General features: G+C 33.8%; 1 long non-coding RNA gene across 1 annotated transcript; it reads left to right on the plus strand.

The window, feature by feature from the left end:
• The first annotated feature begins 824 nt into the window (after positions 1–824).
• LOC110598027 (uncharacterized) lies at positions 825–7,972 on the plus strand. Its single transcript, XR_002483813.3, has 3 exons — positions 825–1,470; positions 3,138–3,234; positions 7,880–7,972. It is a non-coding gene; the product is annotated as an uncharacterized LOC110598027 (long non-coding RNA).
• Positions 7,973–21,411: the final 13,439 nt, after the last annotated feature.

A 21,411-nucleotide genomic window follows, 5' to 3' on the forward strand; every position in this document is an offset into this window, starting at 1 on the left:
AATAAATGTTTGACATAAACAACTTAAAGGAGGAAAGATTTATGTTGGTTTTCATTTAAGAAGTTTTCAGCCCATGGTGGTTTGGGTCCGTTGCTTTGGGGGCTGTGACGAGGCAGAACGTCATAGTGAGGAGCCTGTGGTGCGGCAAAGCTGCTCACCTCATGACAGCTGGGAAGCAAAGAGAGAGACAAGGAACTGGAGTCCCCTTGGAGGTCACATCCCCAATAACCTAACTTTTCCAACTAGGTCCCATCTCTTAAAGAATCTACCATCGCCCAGGGGCACCACAGACTGGAGATCAAGTCTTGAGCATATGGGCTTTACGGGGGCATTCAAGATGTAAACTATAGGATAAGGTCTCTCAGGTTCAAAGTCGCCAAATAAGGCAAAAGCCTGGGAAGAATATTTTTACCTTCCATAATGATATAAATTTATACGGCAAAGTAGTAATGAAATCATATTATAGACATACTGATTTTTGAAAGCGGAGCATCACTCCAAAATGATGGTGTTAACCTGGGGATTGTTGGAGAAAAGACTATTTCATCAAGTCTCTGTTGATTTTTTGAAATAGCTTATTTTTGGAAGAAAAAGGGGATAATTATTTAGCCAAATTAATCCATACACTCATCAATGATTTGAGGAAAGAAGTCTCTATCTTTATTCTAATCCAATTTAAGCCGTCTAGCAAGGCTGTTCTATACTTAATGATGACATTAAGAATTTAAATGCACAGTTATTATCACATGATATGAGTATAAAATTAAAAGTGAGGAAAATAGAAAATATTTGTTTTAGAGGTCAAGACTTGAAATGGGTTGGAGATGTGGCTCAGTGGTCGAGTGTCCCCGAGTTCAATCCCTAGTACCGCCACACCCCCCACACCAAAAAAAAAAAAAAAAAAATTTAGGCCTGGCGTTTTTGCTCAGTGGTAGAGTGCTTACTAGCACATGTGAGGCACTGGGCTTGAGCCTCAGTACCACATAAAAATAAGTAAATAAATAAAATAAAGGTATTGTGACCATCTACAAAAAAAAAAAAAAAAGACTTGATTTTTCTCTTTGCTTTTAAATGTTGAACTCATGATTTGGCTTATTAGATATTTTGCATCACAGATAGTTCCTCTTTTCCTGAGCATTCTTACAAACATTACTAACTTGTAAGTAGCTACTACTTTTCCCCCCTAATTTTAGTCACTCCATCAAATATAAATAGGTGACAAACGCTACGAAGCACAATTCAGAGTCATTTGCAATAAAATCCTGTCTGTACGTCATCTCTTTTCGCAGCGACCTTTGTGAAGAACCAGTTAGGAGAAGGAGGTCTACAGTCATCCCACTCAATTTGTGACTCTTCTCCCAAGACAGCAGTGTAAAAGGAGTGGTATAAAATGTTTGAATGCATCCATGGAAATCTTCTAGACTGCTGTTCTTAGGGTTTCCTCGGCAGGTGACATGTTCACTTTTTTTGGTGAGTGAGGGAAGGGCAGCTGGGGAACTATAACTGAGAGATTGCAGAAATCTAATATTTCATAAAGGTTTTAGTTCTTAACAATCAGGAAGCAACATAAATCCTAGTAGTGAGTCAAATGTGACTCAAGCAATATTAAGGGCAGCTTAGTCTGTAACCTCATAAAGAAATGACATGGGTCTGAGATCTAGTAGTCTTACTGAATATCTGATCACAGATCCCACATATTCATGATATATTAATCATCATCATCACCAGCCTCACTCCTACCGTTTTACAATCAAAAAGTGCTATTAACTCTACAAAGCAGTTTCACTTTAATGATGTCTTTGACTCTCACAGATAGGCAGGAGAATATTATGATGGTTCATTTTATAGATGAGGAAATCAAGGCACATAACCATTAAATAATTTACTTAAAGTCACCTAGCTAATTAGTATCAGATTGGAGCCTCTTCACCATCAGACTTGGGCTCTTAATCGCAAAAATTTTAAATAAGAAATCAGCATCCTAATTTATATCCTATGCAAAGACAGTGAAAAGTATTATTAATGACTTCAGCAGAGAATATGGTAGGAGCTGGATAATATAAATGCTTAAGAATAAGTAATTTTTTCCTGATTAAAATCTTTTATAAAGACTTTTTTGGATATACATATACATATTTTTTTATAGTGGACAGCATTGGTATAATAGTGTGAGCTTTCAAAGCTACAGATAGTGAATGTAGGTTAAAAAGATATCATGTACTAAAATTGAATAGGTTTTATTTTATGTTTTATAAAACATTTTTGAATGAATAACCTAATTCCTTATCAGTGCATTTTCTGCTTTAGATTATAAACTCAGTGGGGAAGATCAGGTTCAAGTTGCATTGGTCAAATCCATGCTTAAATAATTGTCAGTAGATATGGATGGATTATTAATGACATCCATTTGATAAATAAATGAAATTAAATTTTAAATTCTTGTTCCAGTATACTGATCCTGTCCACTGTGTGACAAGAAACACACCCCAATTCAGGGGGTCTCATTTTTCTCATTATAAATCAAGTGTTGGTCCAAGCGATTTTCACATTCAAATTTCAGCATTGAGCTTAACTAAGGGCTAAAGAATGAATCCACTAGTTTTTCTGTAAAACTTGATTTCATTTTCTTTATCTCCTACATATGAAGAGAGAAGGGCATGGGGAAATGACCACAAAAATCACTTGATAATCTGTAATTTCCTCACTGTCATATTTTAAAATAATAATTTTGTGGGTCTGGGGATATGGCTCAGCTGGTAGAGTGCTGGCATCTACAAGTCCCTGGGTTCAATCCCCAGCACCACCAAAATAAAATAAAATAGAATAATAATTTTGAGAACCTTCTCTATGTCTTCAGATACCAGGCTATTTTTCCAACTCCACTGACATCCTAAGTGAAACTACTGTAATGGCTTTTCTGCTGTCTGTGGGCCCAAACAAGGTAAAAGTAAATATTGCCAATCAACCTTCAGAGACACACCTTAAACTTCTAGGACTCACTGAATTACTTCATCTTTATTTTATCCTTTTAGGGAAGAGAGAAGGAAGAAAAAGTTTCTTTTTTTCCAAATATGTGATGCTTAATGAGACTATTCCATTTTCCCTCACATCACATTAATTGTTTTTAATTTTTCCAGCTATCTTGACATTCATGTCATATGGAAAACTGAAGGAGCAGAGGGAGGCATTTATTTCCAGAAGAGGTCAGAGAGCAGAATCAGGGGACAGAGACTAGTAAGTAATCAAGCATGCAGTACACACTTTCATTAAGGCCCATGTGTTGCAAAACCATAATATTTTAATTTTCTGGTTCCCACTGTTTATGCTGAAGAGGTTCTATTAACGTTTATTTCGGTTGCATTTTGCAAAGGATAAAAGAGTGACATTTTCAGTCCTGTTAGAAGCACAAAGCTTTATTTTAAGGTCCATCTTCATTTACACGCAAGGACAAAGCTCCTCGAAGGTTAAGTAATAAAGAAGGCTCATTGTTTACAGAGTCAAGTAACAAGACTCAATTGTGTGCCAGGATCCAATCTCTCCTTAAATCTAGAAATTCTTATCCAGCTTAATGATGGCATCTGCTGGAAGGAGAAAATTTCCATGGCACATCTTTGTAACAATCCCAAGTCTCGTGGAAACAAGCCAGGAGAAAAAATTTAAATGAGCGTGATCCTCTAGGAAAGATACACTTGGACTCTTTCTCTTAATGGGAACTTTGTTTGCATACAGCCCGCCATTCACCCAGATAATGCCAACAACATCTGCTGCTGTTGGTAAGAACTGACCCCTTAATCATGAGCTATTCACGTTAAAATGATTGCAGGCTGTTGGAATGACATGAGTCTTCCTCGAGAAACCCCTTTCAAAAATTTCACACAGGCTGAATGCCAAAATCATCTTCTACCTTTTTGTTTTAAATGCAGTTTGCTAAGACAAGGTACAGGAAACATGCAGAACAGGGAAGAACAACAGATCAATCAAGTGAGATGAAGGTGATCTGATTTGTTTAGCGTCTGCTCTAAGAGCAATGCTCTGGCAAGCCTTTATTTAAGCTTATATTTATCAATTTATCTTTTCTCTCTTCAGTAAGTTCATATTTACTCTGACTATATCACTGTTTGCTTCCTTTACAAGATGGTAGATACCAGCATCCTCACCAAAATATTTGTGGGGAGAGGAAGGACATGAAGTTGAGAAACCACTTTCTTTCCAGGTTCAAGGTCCTTACCTCTAAATCCCTGTCTCGGGGCCATAGGCAACAAACATTATGCCTTATGAATCAGATAGTTAGGAGTTTTTTGGCTCTTTTATTTGCAGTGATCCACAGAGCTCTGCTGTATTTCCTGTGGGTTGCCATCTAAGGTAAAGCAGCAACATAAAAATAGTCTACTCCTGATACTCAAGTCTAACTTGTGAACTGTTTTCTCAGCTTTGTGTTGCTGTGAACAACATACCTGACAAGAACAACTTAGAGGAGGACAAGTTTGTTTTGACTGTCATAGTTTCAAAGATTCAGTCCATGGTCAAGGACTCCATAGCTCTGGGCCTCAGGTTAAGCAAAATATCATGGTAGAAGGGCACAGCAAAAGAAAGTAGCACAGGACAAGACATTCAGGAAGCAGAACTCCACTTCCTAGTGACAAAATATAAACCCCAAAGGCACTCTCCTAGTAACCTATTTCCTCCAGCTTATATTCACCACCAAGTAATTCATTAAAACTCTTTATCCACTGATTAGGTTACAACTCTCATAACCTAATCATTTCACCTCTGAATATTTTTGCATCGTCTCACACATGAGCTTTGGGTGGGCTCCACATAATCCAAAGAATAACAGGTACTATATTTCCTGACCTGATATTTTGGGTTATTTTATGTTATCTAATTCTGGAGTAGAATAAAGGAATTTGAGAGAAACTTAGAGGTCATCTCATCCAACCTAACATTCCATCTAAGTATTCTTTTCATAACATTTTCTAGGCAGAAAAATCACCATTCCTGCTTGTATATTTCTAGGCATTGTGTATAAACTTTTCAAAAGTAACAGTAGCAAAAAGCCAAAATCTAGCTCTAGGAAGATTCTGGAGAAAAACCAAACAAGACAAAACTATTGCATCTTTCCCACACTTGAGTCATCTTTTCAAGATGATAAAGTGTCATTTCTTTATGTATTATGGTTCCCAGATCCATCTCTGTCCTGACTTCCTTCCTTTGAACACAACCTCTGGTGTGTAGGTGTAATTTAATGTATATTATGTAGGCAATAGAACAGAACAGAATGGAACTGACAGAACTGAAGAATTTTGGTGGCTGAACCATGTGTGTTTATGTTTAAGTGTGTGCTTCTTCCAGGTTGTGGCTTTCCTCATTGCCTGCAAATATTCTGTGAAGGCCTTCTTGCAGATGTCCAACTGAAGTTAAGGCATGTCTAAAATGAAATGATTTATTCCTTGTCAATTCCTTATGTTGCTTAGAGATCTTTCTTTTCTGTGAAGAACACAAATCTATTCACAGCTTAGTCTAGAATTTTGCCAGAAATTGATGAAAAAATGCATAAAATTTTTCTTTTCTTTTCTTTCTTTCTTTTTCTTTTTTCTTTGTAAATCAGAACTTGGACTTTGTTTATGATTTTCAAAATATTATAGTTTTGGACAGTATATGGGCAAATGCTTGATAGCTTGGCATATAAATGTAATGAACCTAACTTTGAATGTATTTGAAGTTGTTCATGTTCTGTTACAAGTTAAATCTTTGGTTTTGGTTTCCTTTAATTGAGTTATGGAGAAATGACATAAAATCCCTATGTACTTAAGTGCGATTATGTCATTAGAACCTTTCCATCAACTGCAACATCTTTTGAGTGCTCTTTTCCAATACCATTTCTTTCTTACCCCATCAGAAAAAAATGCCCAATTAACTTTAACTTGCTTAGAGATATGATTTTTCTGTTCCATAGATTTTCATTCATGTTGAATGCCTCTCTAAACCCTAAACTAAGATATGCAGTTTTCCTTATACCCCCATTTAGTCTTTCCACTTGGGAAATTAAAATTTAAGTGTGTATGTTTCCTATTTAACTTCCAGTTTGGTGCTCTGCCTTTATCTGCTTTCTCCCCATGTCTTGAGAACTGTGAAAAAGTTTATTAGGATTCAGGAAATGTACTCATTTCAGCCAGCAGGAAGACCTGTGGGCTAGCTTATCTCTCTGGGCTTCTGTTTTCTCTCCATTTTTGGTCTCTGTTTAGAGTTTCTTACCAACTTAATATCGTGTGTGTGTGTGTGTGTGTGTGTGTGTGTGTGTGTGTATGCAGGCACACATGTATGTGTTTCTTATGTCTTATCCAACAAAAGTTACTTTTAGAAGGACCATTGGTTAGGAAATGAAAATGTACTCAACACTTGTCAGTTTAAGGGCAATTCTCCTTGATGGAGAAGGCAGAATCAAAACAGGAGTTAAATAATTAATCCCATCATTCATTAATATCACTTTTATGTGATTCTGGCTTCTACTTTCAACATAGTTGTTGTCTTAGTATTTTTCTCTAGGTCTGTGTTTATCCACATATTTTACTCTTGCATATATCTTTGGCCCCAATTTTCTCTATTTTCCTGTGTTGTTTTCAATCTGACAATCTGATCTTACAATTCCTTTCCTTTTCAAAATCTTTTCCCCTATACACTCTTTAGAATTCATATCATAAATATCTTTTCAAAGGTATAATAGAGTGTTAAAATCAGAAACAGAAAATTTGTTTCCAAGAACTTGCATAATTTTTTTCCTGATTTATGGACTATCCTTACTTTACCTCTTTCTTCTCTTATGAGAATATCTTGGTGCCATATATTATGGACCTCAGAAAACCTTCTCTGGCTCATTACATATCTATACAGGTCATAAGCTCTACCCTTTGAAGCCAGTGATTGCTCATTGTCCTGTGAGGTACTTTCCACCTTCAATGGGATAACAAGAGGTTTAATGGAATTTTAGGACAATGCAGATAACCAACTGTCTATATTATTAATGGGCAGTTAGATTTCACTTGAAACACTTAGAAAAGAACTTGAATTGAACCACTCAAGACTCTTTCCTATAAAAAATAAAAGATTGTTGGTGATCTCAATTCTTTGTACCCTACAATGACAGGATAATATCAGTGGACACATAGTAAATGGTTGAAAACCTCTTTGATATAAAGGGAATGATTTTTGGTATATTCCATAAGATTTGGATTTTGAATGCCACTGAAATTTCTCTAAGGGATAAATGCAAAGAAATAGAAACATTCTAATATTCATCATTCAACATTCTTATATAATCACCTCAAAACCATAGGGTATTGATGTTGACAAAAATTCACACTTTAGCTGTAATTGATATGAAATTTGGCATAAGGTAGTTAGTCTTATTCATCATTTTAGCAAGTATACAAGTTCTAGAACAGTGTTCATTACCAAATGATTCTATGTAAGACTTGAATAAGAGCTGAATTACTTCTATTGCGTAAGTTTTCTTTACAAAGTAGCTCAAAATCACAATTTGATTAACTTTAATGATCATTAAACTAGACTTAGTAAAAAGACTTGATGACATATTTCATACCTATGAATACATGACTTTTATGGAATATTTCAGTTTTTACTGTCCTTTTTACCTGTTATATTTGTGAATTTAAATTGAAAGTTTTTAGTGGTTTAATTCTGCTAACTGTGCTCATCGTGATTTGAAATTGTATAGGTAAATTGGAACCTGAATTTTTTTCTATATATATTATTCATGGATTGAAGATAATCTTAACTTCCCTGGAAATTCTATGAATTTTGGTAAAACGTTGACAAGTAAGCTTGTTTGTATATTCCTATTTTTTATTTGTCCTTTTAGAAGAAGATGCACCTGAGGAGTGTGAAGATCCCTAAGAAACTATCCATGAATTTAAAGAAACTTAGAGCCAAGAGGGGAGAGAGAAATGTCCACAACAAGGTAGGGAACAAAAGGAGGGTTCAAATAGGAATGAAGAGACCCGTTTATCCTCAAAGTCCCAAACTGGAACAATTGTGCTATGGTTTGGGTTTAGGTTGCCTTACATTCACAGTCCCAATACCAGTGTGACGATTTTTCTTGATACATTTGGTCAAGAAAGTAAGCCACATGGAGGAACCAAGGGAAAACATGTTCTAGTGGTGAAGGTAACGTCGATGCATTTGTCTGAAGGGTAGAGGAGAAAGAAAGAAGTAGTACTTGAAATCTAGTTTCTGTTCAGTAAAACATAAAGTATCCTTCAAGGCCTAAATATGAAAAGATAATTTTTCCTTCTTTAGATTTAGCTGTGCATGGGTTTGTGGTTTTCATGAATTAGGACAGAATCCAGATTAGTATAGCTACCCTAGGTTTGATGGCAATCTTGCCTACTTGCTAACTTCTAATAGTGACAGGAATCCCGAGTTAAAAGAAGTATACAATGACATCAGGGAGCAGCATAAATATATATCAATATTGTTTTTCACATGGTGTCAAATTTGAATCTTTGCAAATAGTAGAGAATAGGAATGTGAGAGATTTGTGTTTAACTGTAATGTGACTCACAGAGAAGAATAAAAACTTTTCAGATTGCAAGGAAAACTTTAAATAATTAACTTTTCATGATTGAAGAAAAGGAAGTATTATATTTTATGAGATTTTTCTTTATATATATATATACATATTTAATTTGTTCTACTTAGTTATACATGACAGCAGAATGCATTTACATTCTTCGTACACAAATGGAGCACAACATTTCATTTCTCTGGTTATACCTAATATATAGAGTTGCACCACATGTGCAGTCATACATGTACCTACAGAAATGATGTCCTTCTCATTCCACCATCTTTCCTTCCCCCATGCCTCATTCCTTCCCCTCATTCCTCTTTGCCCAATAAAAGTTCCTCCATTCCCCCCACTACACACATGCCCCCATTATGGATCAGCATCCACTTATCAGAGAGAACATTTGGCCTTTGGTTTTGGGGGCTTGGCTTACTTCACTTACCATAATATTCTCCAACTCCATCTATTTACCTACAAATCCCATAATTTTGAATATTCGGTAAAATCTGATAAATGAAAAAACTATGCTATATCTTATTTAAGTTCCTTAATTACTAATAATACCATATATCTATTCATTATTTGCTTTTCTTGGGAAGAAATCTATCATTTGCTCATCTACTTATCTTAGTTTACTTTTTAGATGGTCGTTTTTTTGTTGTTGTTGATTGGTTCAAAAAATCAGTTTCTGGTCATCCATGAGGATAAAACAGGGTCTTTACTTACTCTCCCTTCATTAAAAAAAGGAAGAAAATTGGACAAATCATATAAAACAATTATTTTGAGATGTTGAACAGTTTTGATCACTATGAGAAGGAAGAAAAGTGAAATAAGAATGTGATTACCTGACTTTCAGTTCTGGGTACATTCTGGACCCTGCTGTAGGGAAGGCACTCTGTAGCAGTACATGGTCTTCTTGGAGAGTTGGAGAAGCAAAGATCAGAACAGAGGTTGACTGAGGTATTGAAAGTTTAAGTTCCCTAGAGAAAGACACTACTGAGAAAAAAGAGGTTCAGTAATTTTGAAAGGCATCTGTTTTTCAGTCTTTACTGAATACTGATCAAACTTTACACATCTGAGCAAAGTATGAAGGGGCTATATGGCCAAACTTCACAGAGTGTGAAATGACTAATCTTCAATCAAGAGTAGAGTCCTCATTCTAAACTCCCAGTATAAAGTAATGACTTAGTAGACTCTTACAGTAGTAATAGAGCTGAATTATCCCTAGAATGTGATATTTTAGTCTGCTCTAACAAAACTTACAAACAAACCTTGAAAGGATCAAACTGATACATGATTTATTTGCCTTCCAAAAAAGTTCAACAGCACATAGACACAGAATAAAATTAATAAAAATGTATGACTACGAATTCTAGAATCCAAGTAAAAAAATTACTAGGCATGTGGACAACACATCCATTTGAGAATCAGTCAACAAAAAGAGATTCTGAAATGACAAGAATGATGGAATTAGCAAAACCTACTACATTTATCAAAATAAACTTTTACATTCAAATATGTAAGGGAAAACATGAACAAAATGGAATATATGAAAAAATAGCTCTATGAAACCTCTAGAAATTGCAAAAAAAATTTTTGAAATGACAATTTTACTGGATAAGGATAATAATAGGTTAAATATACTGAAGAACGGACTCAAATTGATTTGTGGAAAAAACAATAGAAACTGTACTAACTGAAGTACATACAGAAAAAAAAAATAACAGAGCGCCATTAACCTTTTGGGCTGTGTCTAGAAGATTCACTTTCATTTGAAGTCTTTGAAGGAGAGAAGACAGAGAGAAAGGCAGAGGGTAATCGTTGAGTAACTAATAGATAAAATATCTTCTAGACATGATAAAAATTATAAATCAACATATCCAAAAACTGCAGTAAGCCTCAGGCAGGATAAGTAAAAAGGAAACACACAGAGGTACATCAAAATCAAATTACTAGGAGCCAATAGTGAATCATCCAGGAAAACATTGTGTATGGAGGAATGAACCTAAGAACGACTACATTTATTTCTTTTCAGAAACCATAGAAAGCAGAAAAAAACAGCATTTTTGAGGTTCTTATTAAAAAGTGTGTCAACCTAGGGTTTTATATCCAGCATAAGTATCTTTCAAAAGTAATAGCAATTAGAAGACTTTTCATAAAAGCAAGAGCTGAACAAAATGTATTACTAGTATCCAAGCTAGACTAAATGTTGAACCATATCATATTGCAATTTGTGTCTGTATGAAGGAATGGAGAAAAATGAATGGGAAAGAGATATTTTTCTCGTTTAAAAAAATTTTAAATATCATTAACTGCTTAATACATCATGATTAGGATATCCTTAGAAATGTAAGATTCTTTAACACTAAAAAATAAAAGTAATTCACCATATTAATAGAAAAGGATAAAAGCAATATATTTATTCCAATGGATAAAAAAAAGCATATGAAAAATTTAATAACCATTAATGATAAAAAAGACTCTCAGCAAACAGATTAGAAGAAAATTCCTTGACCATAAAAAGATACAACAGATATCATGCTAGATGGAGAGATATTGAAAACTTTCTCCCTAAGATTAGAAGAAAAGCAAGATTACCTGCTCTTCTCTATAACCTTGTGCTGAAGACCATTCCATGAAATCTGCGAACATATACTTATATAAGTGAATATGCAAGTTTGCAGAAACAAGGTGAATGTAAAAATAAATTGCATACTAGCAACAACTGAGAGTTGAATTTAAAAATCTAATTTATGGTACAAAAATGAACATCATAAGAATAAATTTAACAAAATATACAAAATACCTATACACTGAAAACTACAAACTATTGATAAGTGAAATTAAAGAGGGCCTAAATACATGGAGTGATATGTCTTGTAAATGGATCAGAAAAATTTAGTATTGATTTAGTATTGGTTAATGCCAATTGGCTGAAATTATATAGTAAATAAAAGCATAATCAGAATCTCGGAGACCTGAAAAATTGGAAACATGATTCTAAAATTTATATATCAAAACAAAGGATCTCTAAAAGCCCAACCACTTTTTAAAAAAGAACATACTTGCTGGGCACAGTGGCACACATCTATAATCCTAGCAACTCAGTAGGCTGAGGCAGGAGGAGTTCAAAGCCAGTCTCAACAGATTAGTGAGGCATTTAGTAACTCAGCCAGACCTTGTCTCTAAATAAAATGTTAAAACAGGACTGGGGAAGTAGTTCAGTAGTTAAGCTCTCCTGGGTTCAATCCCTGGTACCAAAAAAAGAAAAAAAAGAATACTTAAATTTCAAGATATATATAAAGCTACAGTATCAATATGATATAGTATTGGCATGAAAATAGTCATATAGATTAATGGAGTAGGGTATAGTCCACAAATAAACCTGCAAAAATGTAAAGTAATTCAGAGGGAAATGGAAAGTCTTTCAACAAAGCAAGCTGAAACAATCAAACATCCACGAAAAAAGAAGAAGAAGAAGGAGGAGGAGGAGGAGGAGGAGGAGGAGGAGGAGGAGGAGGAGGAGGAGGAGGAAGAAGAAGAAGAAGAAGAAAAGAAGAAGAAGAAGAAGAAGAAGAAGAAGAAGAAGAAGAAGAAGAAGAAGAAGAAGAAGAAGAAGAAAGAAGGAAGAAGAAGAAGAGCAGCTCCCCCAAAACTCAAAGTTTACTTCACATTATGCATATAAATTAACACAAAGAGGATCATAGAGCTGAACCTAAAAGCCAAAACAACAATTATTAGAAGATCACATAGGAGGACATAGTGTAACCCAATAGTAGGAAACACAAAATGGCAGAACACAAAAAAATCCCAAACTATAGAATTTTGAAGAAATTAATTGTAACTGATTAAAATTTTAAGCTCTGTCTTTTGAAAGCCATCATTAAGAAAATTAAAAGACAAATTGTAAGGAAGTAGAATATGCTCTCTATAAATGTACAAATTGGGGTTGTATCCAGAATATATATATAAACCCTGAAAACTTAGTAACAAGAAGACAAATCATCAAATAGAAAGATGAACAAAAATTTCAAACAGATACTATACAGGAGAGATATATGAATGGCACATGAAATTAGTCATCAGTTATCAGAAAAGAACAAGATAAAACTACAATGAGATATCTATACATACTCATTAACAGGCTTACAATTGGAAAGACTGGCAATACCAAATGTTGGTTAATTTGTGTTGACTAGAACTTTCATATATTACTGACAGAAAACCCAGCGGTGTAACAACTTGGTGAAATAGTTTGGGCATATCTCAGAGCCAGACATAACATACCCCTAATGTATAGCCTAGTCATTCTTCTCCCACTATGTTTACTTGAAATTTTTTAAAAAATGGATGTCTGTACAGTCTTGTACTAGAATATTTCTGCTTTACTTATAATATCTGAAAACATCATACAACCAAATGTCCTTCATCAGGCAAATGAATAAACAAATCATAATAAAAATATATTAAAATACTATCTGCAATATAAAGAAATTACTGATATAAGCAACATGAATGAATCTCAAAATATTATGAAGCAGACACAAAAGAGTATGCATTTACCATGGGCTTCCATTTACATTAACTTCTAGAAAAGATTAATAGGAACAAAGAAGGTTAATGCTTTCTTGAGGGTGGGTGGGGTGACTGAATGAGGGGACAATTAACTGGGCATAGGCACACAAGAATTTTTTTGAGAGATGGTAATATATCGTGAATATGGTGGTGGTTGCATGGTTTACAGTTAACAAAACCACTGGATCATACACTTAAAATGAGAACATTTATAAGTATGAAGTTTATACCTCAATACAGCCAATCTCTTTAAAAGGATAATCTTTTTTCTTTAGTCATTTGTTTGTGGTAATTTTCACATACATAAATTTAAATTTTTACGCAGTCAAAATATATCAATCTTTTCCTTCACAGCTTTTGAGTTTTGTGTCATATCTAGAAAAGCTGCACATTTCATAGAAAGGCCATTTAACAAAATGTTTTATAATGCAGATTCTGCCTTCAGATAGCCATGGAGAGACTGTTTACACTTGGCACATTATTTATATTTAATCTCTATTATGTAATTTCCACATATTAAAATCTGGATAATTATAACTTCTACTGTATCATATTGGTACTATAGAGAGTGACAAAAGACAGTCATATTACTTAGAATACAGATGGGTAAAGTGAAGACTTAATTGACACCAGCTATTTTTACTATATTTTCTTTAAGTGTTTTTTTTGAACTCTTACAAATAAGAGAAGTAGAGAGATTATAATAATCACTTTTGTAATCCAGTACACAAATCTCAATTTAACAGTGTACCAAATTTATTTCAGATGTTCTATCTTTAGGGTATGTAGGTAGAATTGAATTCCTCTTGCTATTTTCCAACCTATCACTTAACAAAAATATGTGTGCATTCTTCTTACGTCATGAACTTGTACTATATACTTTTCTAAATATGAAAATGTTGCATTGGGAAATTAACTTTTATTCAAATGGCACATGGTATAAGTTATTATACAACTTGCACTTCTTAGTCAATATAATGAATTTGGAATTTATCTATGTTTTTACAAGTTAGAGTAATTTTATGTTTCCATTATGCACATTTATGTCTTTAATCCATCTGGATTTATTTCACTATAAATTGGGATATAATGTACTCTTTTTTAAACAGTCAGTTAGCTGTTCCATACAGGTTTAGTATTCTTGCTTTTCTTATTGATATGAAATTTTCACCTTATATTCTATCATAGTTTTATATATATATATATACTGTTATATTTAAATGTGTTTAAAATATTTGTTACATTTTTTTATTTTTTTCTTCTGTCCCATTAATCTACACAGTTCCATGGCACTACCACCTTATTTCAAGGATGTTAGCCTTTCATATAATTTTTACAGCTTTATTATATTTATGTTTGAGAATACATATATATATATACATACATATATATATATGAAATATTCATACATTTATAATAATGAGTGATGTTAGTTTTTATTCTTAGATTTATATTTGTAGAACATGAAGCCAATTATTGTTATAGAACCCAATATAAACGTGAATCTTCACAATTTAAATCATGTTATGAGTAACACTTTTGGAGAAGGGGCATGCTGGTGGGAACAAGATTTGGGCTACAATAAAAAATATTTATTTTTCTAAATAGGAGTCAGTAGATGCTGTCTAAACTTACTAAATCAAGAAATGGAAGTCTAAATTTCTTAGTTTATTTTAAAAGAAAAATTATAAACAAAAATTGGGAGGTAGAGAAAGAAGTGGAGAAAGAGTAATGGAAATACACTCCATGTTTTATTTTATTATTTTTTAAGAACATTCTCCATTGTTTCCACCCTAGTACACAGAGGCACATATATGTTGCTTAAGTTATTTTTGATAACTGTAAGAATATCTGGAAATATAATTTGTTAATAGTGAGTAATTATCTCTAAAGAATGACCTGAAGTTTAGGAAAGAAATTTTAATTTGTATTTTATACCACTACATTATTATTTTCACAACAATGTATAAAGTCAGTTGTCTCCTAAGTATGTTACTGGACTTTTGAATTAATTACTCCAGCTACCTATCACAGGTCAAAAGCAGGTGAGATGATCCCAGGGCTGGTGTGGTGCTCTGGATCATGTTTCCCATGTAACTGCTCCCAGCAGTCAGGAGTTCTTAGACCTCACAAGGTAGGCAGGAAAAGTACCTCAGTAAGTAATATTTAAAAAGTCCTAGCACCAATTTCAAAAGAGAAAATTTCCAAATTATTTATTACCAGTCTATTTCATCTCATTTTCTGGCAGGATCAATAGAAGACTCTCTGAATAACATTTTGTTGTGATTATTTACATTTTATTTTAATCTCTGATTACAAGTGCTAGAGTAGGTCTATTCTCTATAAGACTTCTTTTTAAAAAAGTTGGAATTAGTTTTAATTTGTTAGGTTTTCTGCTTGGAATATTTAACTTTCTTAGAAAATAGAGTCTTCCCTAAAGAGATGGTTCTCCTTTCAAATAACAAATCTTACGTTTGTAAGGACAGTCTAGATTTTGAGAATGTGGAAACTGGTCCAGGAATTTCTTTTGTCTGTCATTCAAATGCCATCCTTGGGATGATTAGCAACTCTGGGATGTGACTTGTTGAGGGTTCCAGGCTAACTAGAATATTCTTGATATAATACCAATTACCTTCGTCTTTGGTCCTCTATAGGTTTTAACTGAGAGTGAGTTATCTCTTTAGGAAGAAATTCTTCAGTTCTGTTGAGACATCTGTTTAACTCTACATCCACCCATTTTCAAAGGCGATTTCTTCTCTGGTTCATTATTCATTGAAAGATGGACTTCAAAATAACCCTCAACATCCCCCAAACCCCAATTCTTCACCTAGTCATTTCCTGATCCTCTTTCTATCACTGAAAACTCTGAGACTCCTACTTCCATTTTCTCACTTAAAGCTCCTCTGCTAGTGCCCTGGTTTAGGAAGGCTTGGTTTAGATAAACTCATCTGCTATTAGGAGGAACTGGTTGGTTAAGTTCTATTTTCGCCCAATTGATCTGGCAGATTGAGACATAACCACACAATGGGAAGCAGTAGACCCCACTGATGATGAGCCAAATGGTAAGAGCAATGGAAATATATTTTTGGATCTAATAAAATCCTGGATCATGCTCCTCAGGGTTATTGTAGAGAAAATGGCTCAACGCGGGCAACAGAAATGAATTCTATTTATTATATATTTTTGAGAGATTTATAATTATATGATTATAAACAAATTTTAGTTTCTTATTTTTAAGGTCTCAGCATTATTTTTCTGACATTGGAGTGTCAAAGGATAGGAGTAGGAGAAAGAAGGTATTGATATATTGGCCAAATTCACTTTTTAAGCATCAGGGGAGCTGTTGTCAAGCTGCCCAACAGAAATGATAAGAGCTATTTTATTCTGTTTTTTTTTTTTAAATATAATTTTCTGGCAAGCAGAATATGATCTGTCTTAACACTTAGATTCTCCCTGCCAATGCATATGCAGTATGTTTGGACATATGGTCTCATTTTTGTGATCTTTTCACCTTTATTTATTCTACATACCCTATAGTAGAGCTAATAACTCCTGGGACTTGAATGCTGGGAAAGGTCCCATCTGGAGCCTCTGAAATAGAAAAGAATTACCTCCACGAGGGAAGATTCTTGAAGATGATTGTAGTCACTTAAATGAAATAATTTTGGTATTGCTATTGATGCTCTTAACCTAGTGGTTTAATACGAAGGGAAAAAAAAACTATGGAATATTTTCTCTATGTCTCTTCTTGAGGATTTAGCACTATAACTAACACACACACACACACACACACACACCATCACACACTGAGCAACTGGGGCTGCCCACCAACCATGGTTCAAAATTATTCTTTTAAAGCTCTGCCATAGAAATCCTGGACTGTATTTTCATAAATGGGCAACACATTGGTTAGACTGATGTTTGCCACAAACAGTAGTAAACCCCAAATAGCAATGTTTAAACAAAACTTAATTTTTCTCATGTAGAAGAAGTCCAGAATTAGTTCAGTCCTGTTTGTTAGTTCCATCACTTAAAGGTTCCTGCAATGTTTCATTATTATTACAGTATGGCCTTTGTCCAAAATGGCTTCCAGAGCTCCAGACATTACATCTATGTTTCATGCAGTAGGATGGAGGTTGAAGGCCTCCTAGAATAAAATCTAGAAAGAAAGTAGTGACTGAGGTCATCTTTGACTATTTCTGAATCATGGGAAATTTTTAATATTTCATAAATATGTATGATGTTTTTAGAAGATTTTAAAATTTTATAATTATGTTAGGAAAGTTCCCTTCTATTTTTAATTATGAATGTTATTAAATTTTCTTACACATTTTTTTTCATTTATTGAGATGTCCAATTGTTCATCTTATATATTGAATATTGATTTATGTGATGAAATACATCAGCTGCTTTCGAAGATTAAATCAATCTTGCATGTCTGGAATAAATCTAGCTTAGCTATCTTTTTAATATATTTGTGGATTTAATTTGCTAATATATTGTTTATTATTTCTAGTGTATATTTATGAGAAAAATATGCCTGTAATTATTCCATTTCTATTATGTCCATATGAGGTTTTATTATACTGATGTCATAGAATGATTTGGGAAATTATCATTGTTTTTTCTTTATTAGAATGCTATAAGATTGATATCATTTCTTCCTTCCATTCTATTTATCTCTCTCTCTCTCTTTCTTTCTTTCTCTCTCTCTTTCTTCCTCTCTCTCTTTCTCTCTCTCCCTCCCTCCCTCCCTCCTTCCCTCCCTCCCTCCCTCCCTTCCTCCCTCCTTTCCTCCCTCCCTCCCTTCCTCCCTTTCTTCCTTCCTTCCTTCCTTCCTTCCTTCCTTCCTTCCTTCCTTCCTTCCTTCCTTCCTTCCTTCCTTCCTTCTTTCTTCTTCCTTTCTTCCTTTCTTCCTTTCTTCCTTTCTTCCTTTCTTCCTTTCTTCCTTTCTTCCTTTCTTTCTTTCTTTCGTACCAGGAATTGAACCCAGGGACGTTCAACCCCTGCCCGTTTTTCATTTTTCATTTTGAGACAGGATCTCTCCAAGTTTCTGATGCTGGTCTGGAACTTCCTCCTACCTCAAACACTCAAGCCGTTAGGATTACAGGCCTGCACCACCATGCAGAGTCCTGTTTGTTTCTTGTTTCTCGGTCTTGACAGAAGTTTACCAGTCTTTTTCAGAGAGCCAAATTTTGCCATCTTGGTTTTCCTTCATGGTATCTTTGTTGTCCATTTCATTCTTTTTTTACTCATTATTTCACTTCTACTTTACTTGGCTTTAATTTAGTTTAGTTCTCTTTCTAATTTTGGAGACTGCACTTTAGATAACTTATTTTTAGCTTAGATTTGCTTTTCTAATATATGCATTTCACTATGTATATGTATATCAATATCATTTTGTACACCTTAATATATATAATAAACCAACTTACACATCTAACATCTGTGACCAGTTTCTGTGGGTATGTGTTAAGAGTATTTAAAATCTATCTTGGCACATTTTCAGTATATAATACATTATCAACTGTAGCCCCTATGAAATTGAGCATTTTAGAGTCTTCTTCAAAATTAACCTTTTGATCTTTATGAAATGCTTTTTTTCTTTAGTAATGCTTTTAGTGCTAAGGTCTATTTTAACTGATGTTCTTACAGTCATATCAACTTTCTTCTGTGTGGTGTTTTCCTGGTTCACTTTTTCTAGTATTTTGCTTTTGTCTTCCTATGTTCATATAGAACATAGGTTTAAAGTTTGTCCATTGTAAATGGTGAGTAATCAGTTTTTTTTCCTACTTCAGATTAATGATCAAAATCTTCTAATCAGAATATCTATTTTATAATCATCATTATAAAAACACAATTATTGTTAAATACAGGATTATATTTTTAAATTCTTACTATTTGTCTCCTTGACATATGGTCTAATCATCCTTTACTCATTTCACATTCAAATGGTATTTTTGCAGAGCATAGAGCTCTAGGCTTTCGGATATTTTCTTTCAGTACATAAAAGGTACCATTCATTTACCTTCTATTTCCATTGTTTCTGTCAAGAGGTCAACTGTCAGTTTTTTTTTTTTTAATTTTTTATTTTTTATATTGGTTGTTCACAACATTACAAAGCTCTTGACATATCATATTTCATACATTAGATTGAAGTGGGTTATGAACTCCCAATTTTACCCCAAATGCAGATTGCAGAATCATGTCGGTTATACATCCACAATTTTACATAATGCCCAATTAGTAATTGTTGTATTCTGCTACCTTTCCTATCCCCTACTGTTTATTCATTAATTTTTTTTTCTCTGCGGTAATATGCCTTTTTACCTTGTATGTAGTTTGAAGGAATTTTATTATGTTATCTTTGGAGTGGATTTCTTTTCACTCATCCGACTTGGAACTTTGTTTTGTAGATCTGTGCCTTGGTTATTCAGCAGTTCGGGATTGTTCTGGTTCATTGTTTCTTCATATATTGCTTCCGCCTTTTATTTACTCATATTTCATGTTTCCAATTACATGTATCTTAGAACTTTTGGCTATATTCCATATGTTACTTATGTTCTATTTATACATTTTCAAAATCTTTCATTTTCTGTGGTTTACTCTGATTATTTTCTACTATCTTACTTTCTAGACTGCAAACATTATTTTCTGATAATGCTTCTTTTAGTAAGCCCCTCTATTTAAATTCAGTCCCTGGGTTTTGTATTTGATTCCTTGGTAGGATTCATAGTTTCTTGTAAATTTTTGCATCTTTTTTTTTGTACATCTGATTTATGTTCTTACATGTAATTATCACACTTAAGGTCCATGTTTTATAACTCTAATATTTGAGTTGGGTATGGATCTGTTCCTATTGTCTGTTTTTTCTCTTGGCCCTTGATCTTAATATGCCTATTGATCTTTTAAATTTATCATTAGATATTTTGCATACAAACTACAGAAATTTGGGATGAAGTCATTTTTCCTCTAGAGACCATCCTCCTGTCCTATCACTGAGAGCTTGAATGAGAGGAACAGAAACGTATGCATTCAGAGACTGAGCTGAATAGAGGTTAAGTTAAAAGTCTGTATGGCATTGATCTGCTTTTCAATTTGTTTCCATTACTAAGATGTAGTCTTCTTGAATCTCAGACTTTAGGACTGGTCTGTTTAACAGGATTTCTATTCTCAACTGTAGTTTTTTTTTTTTTTTTCCTTTCTTATCACTGTGAGACTGCTGAAATTATTTTTTGTTCTCAGGGCTTTTCTATTTGGCTTCTTAGCCTCCTCCATTATGCAGTTGAAAAGTTCAACAAATACTCAAGTGACACGCTGTTGATCACTGGGCTCAATTCACTGCACCTCCCTTTCTTTTTGAACGTTTGCTCCATACATCCCAGCTCCAGCGAAAGCCCCCAAAATTGATCTTCTCAGCTCTTTGAGAATTTCAAAAGCTCTTCTGGCCTTTCTGACTCTCTTAGCAGTATTCTGCTTCCCAGACTCTCAGCCTCTCACCTCACCAAAAATGTAGGAATGCCTGGAGCAGAAAAGTAGCTCATGGAACATGCCAGCAGGAGCTATTTCCTTTCTCTGAGATGTTTGTCCCTAAATATTGGCTTCCTGAGCAGTAGTCTAATGCTCACAAACAGGTTTATTTTAATTCAGATTTTAAAAATATTCTCAGTGGAACTGTTCCTCTATCCAAAGCTACCATATCTCATCTGGACATAACATTTGCCTGCCTCCAACTTCAAAATTAATATTATATGACATCTTTGCTTCAAGACTGAATTAATGAAGAAAGTCACTAGAAATTCATAAAGCAATATTTTATTGATGGGGAAATTGCAGTTAAATGAAATATGTATGCGTGCTTACTATGAAGAAAGGGGGGACTTTGCCTTAAATGATGTAATAATTTTAATAATTACTTATAGTATTGGTAACTAAATACAGGATACAGTCTGATAGGGCTTACAAGCTTGTAGTAAATACAAAACCAAGTTCTGAATTTTTAGATAAAATGTCAGGATATGAATACACACACCCAAAATGTAAGTTTATATTCTTGTTCAGGAGCGGATAATCTGCAGCTAGATGGCCTAATCAGTCCTAATCTGTATTTTTGTAAATAAAGTTTTATTGAAACACAGAAATATTCATTCCTTTCACATTGCTGCAATAGCAGAATAGTTGCAAGAGAGATTATATAGTCTACAAAGCCAAACATATTTATTATTGTATTACACAAATACTTTACCAAC

This window comes from Ictidomys tridecemlineatus, chromosome 4 (assembly GCF_052094955.1).
Source record: "Ictidomys tridecemlineatus isolate mIctTri1 chromosome 4, mIctTri1.hap1, whole genome shotgun sequence".
NCBI lineage: Eukaryota > Metazoa > Chordata > Mammalia > Rodentia > Sciuridae > Ictidomys > Ictidomys tridecemlineatus.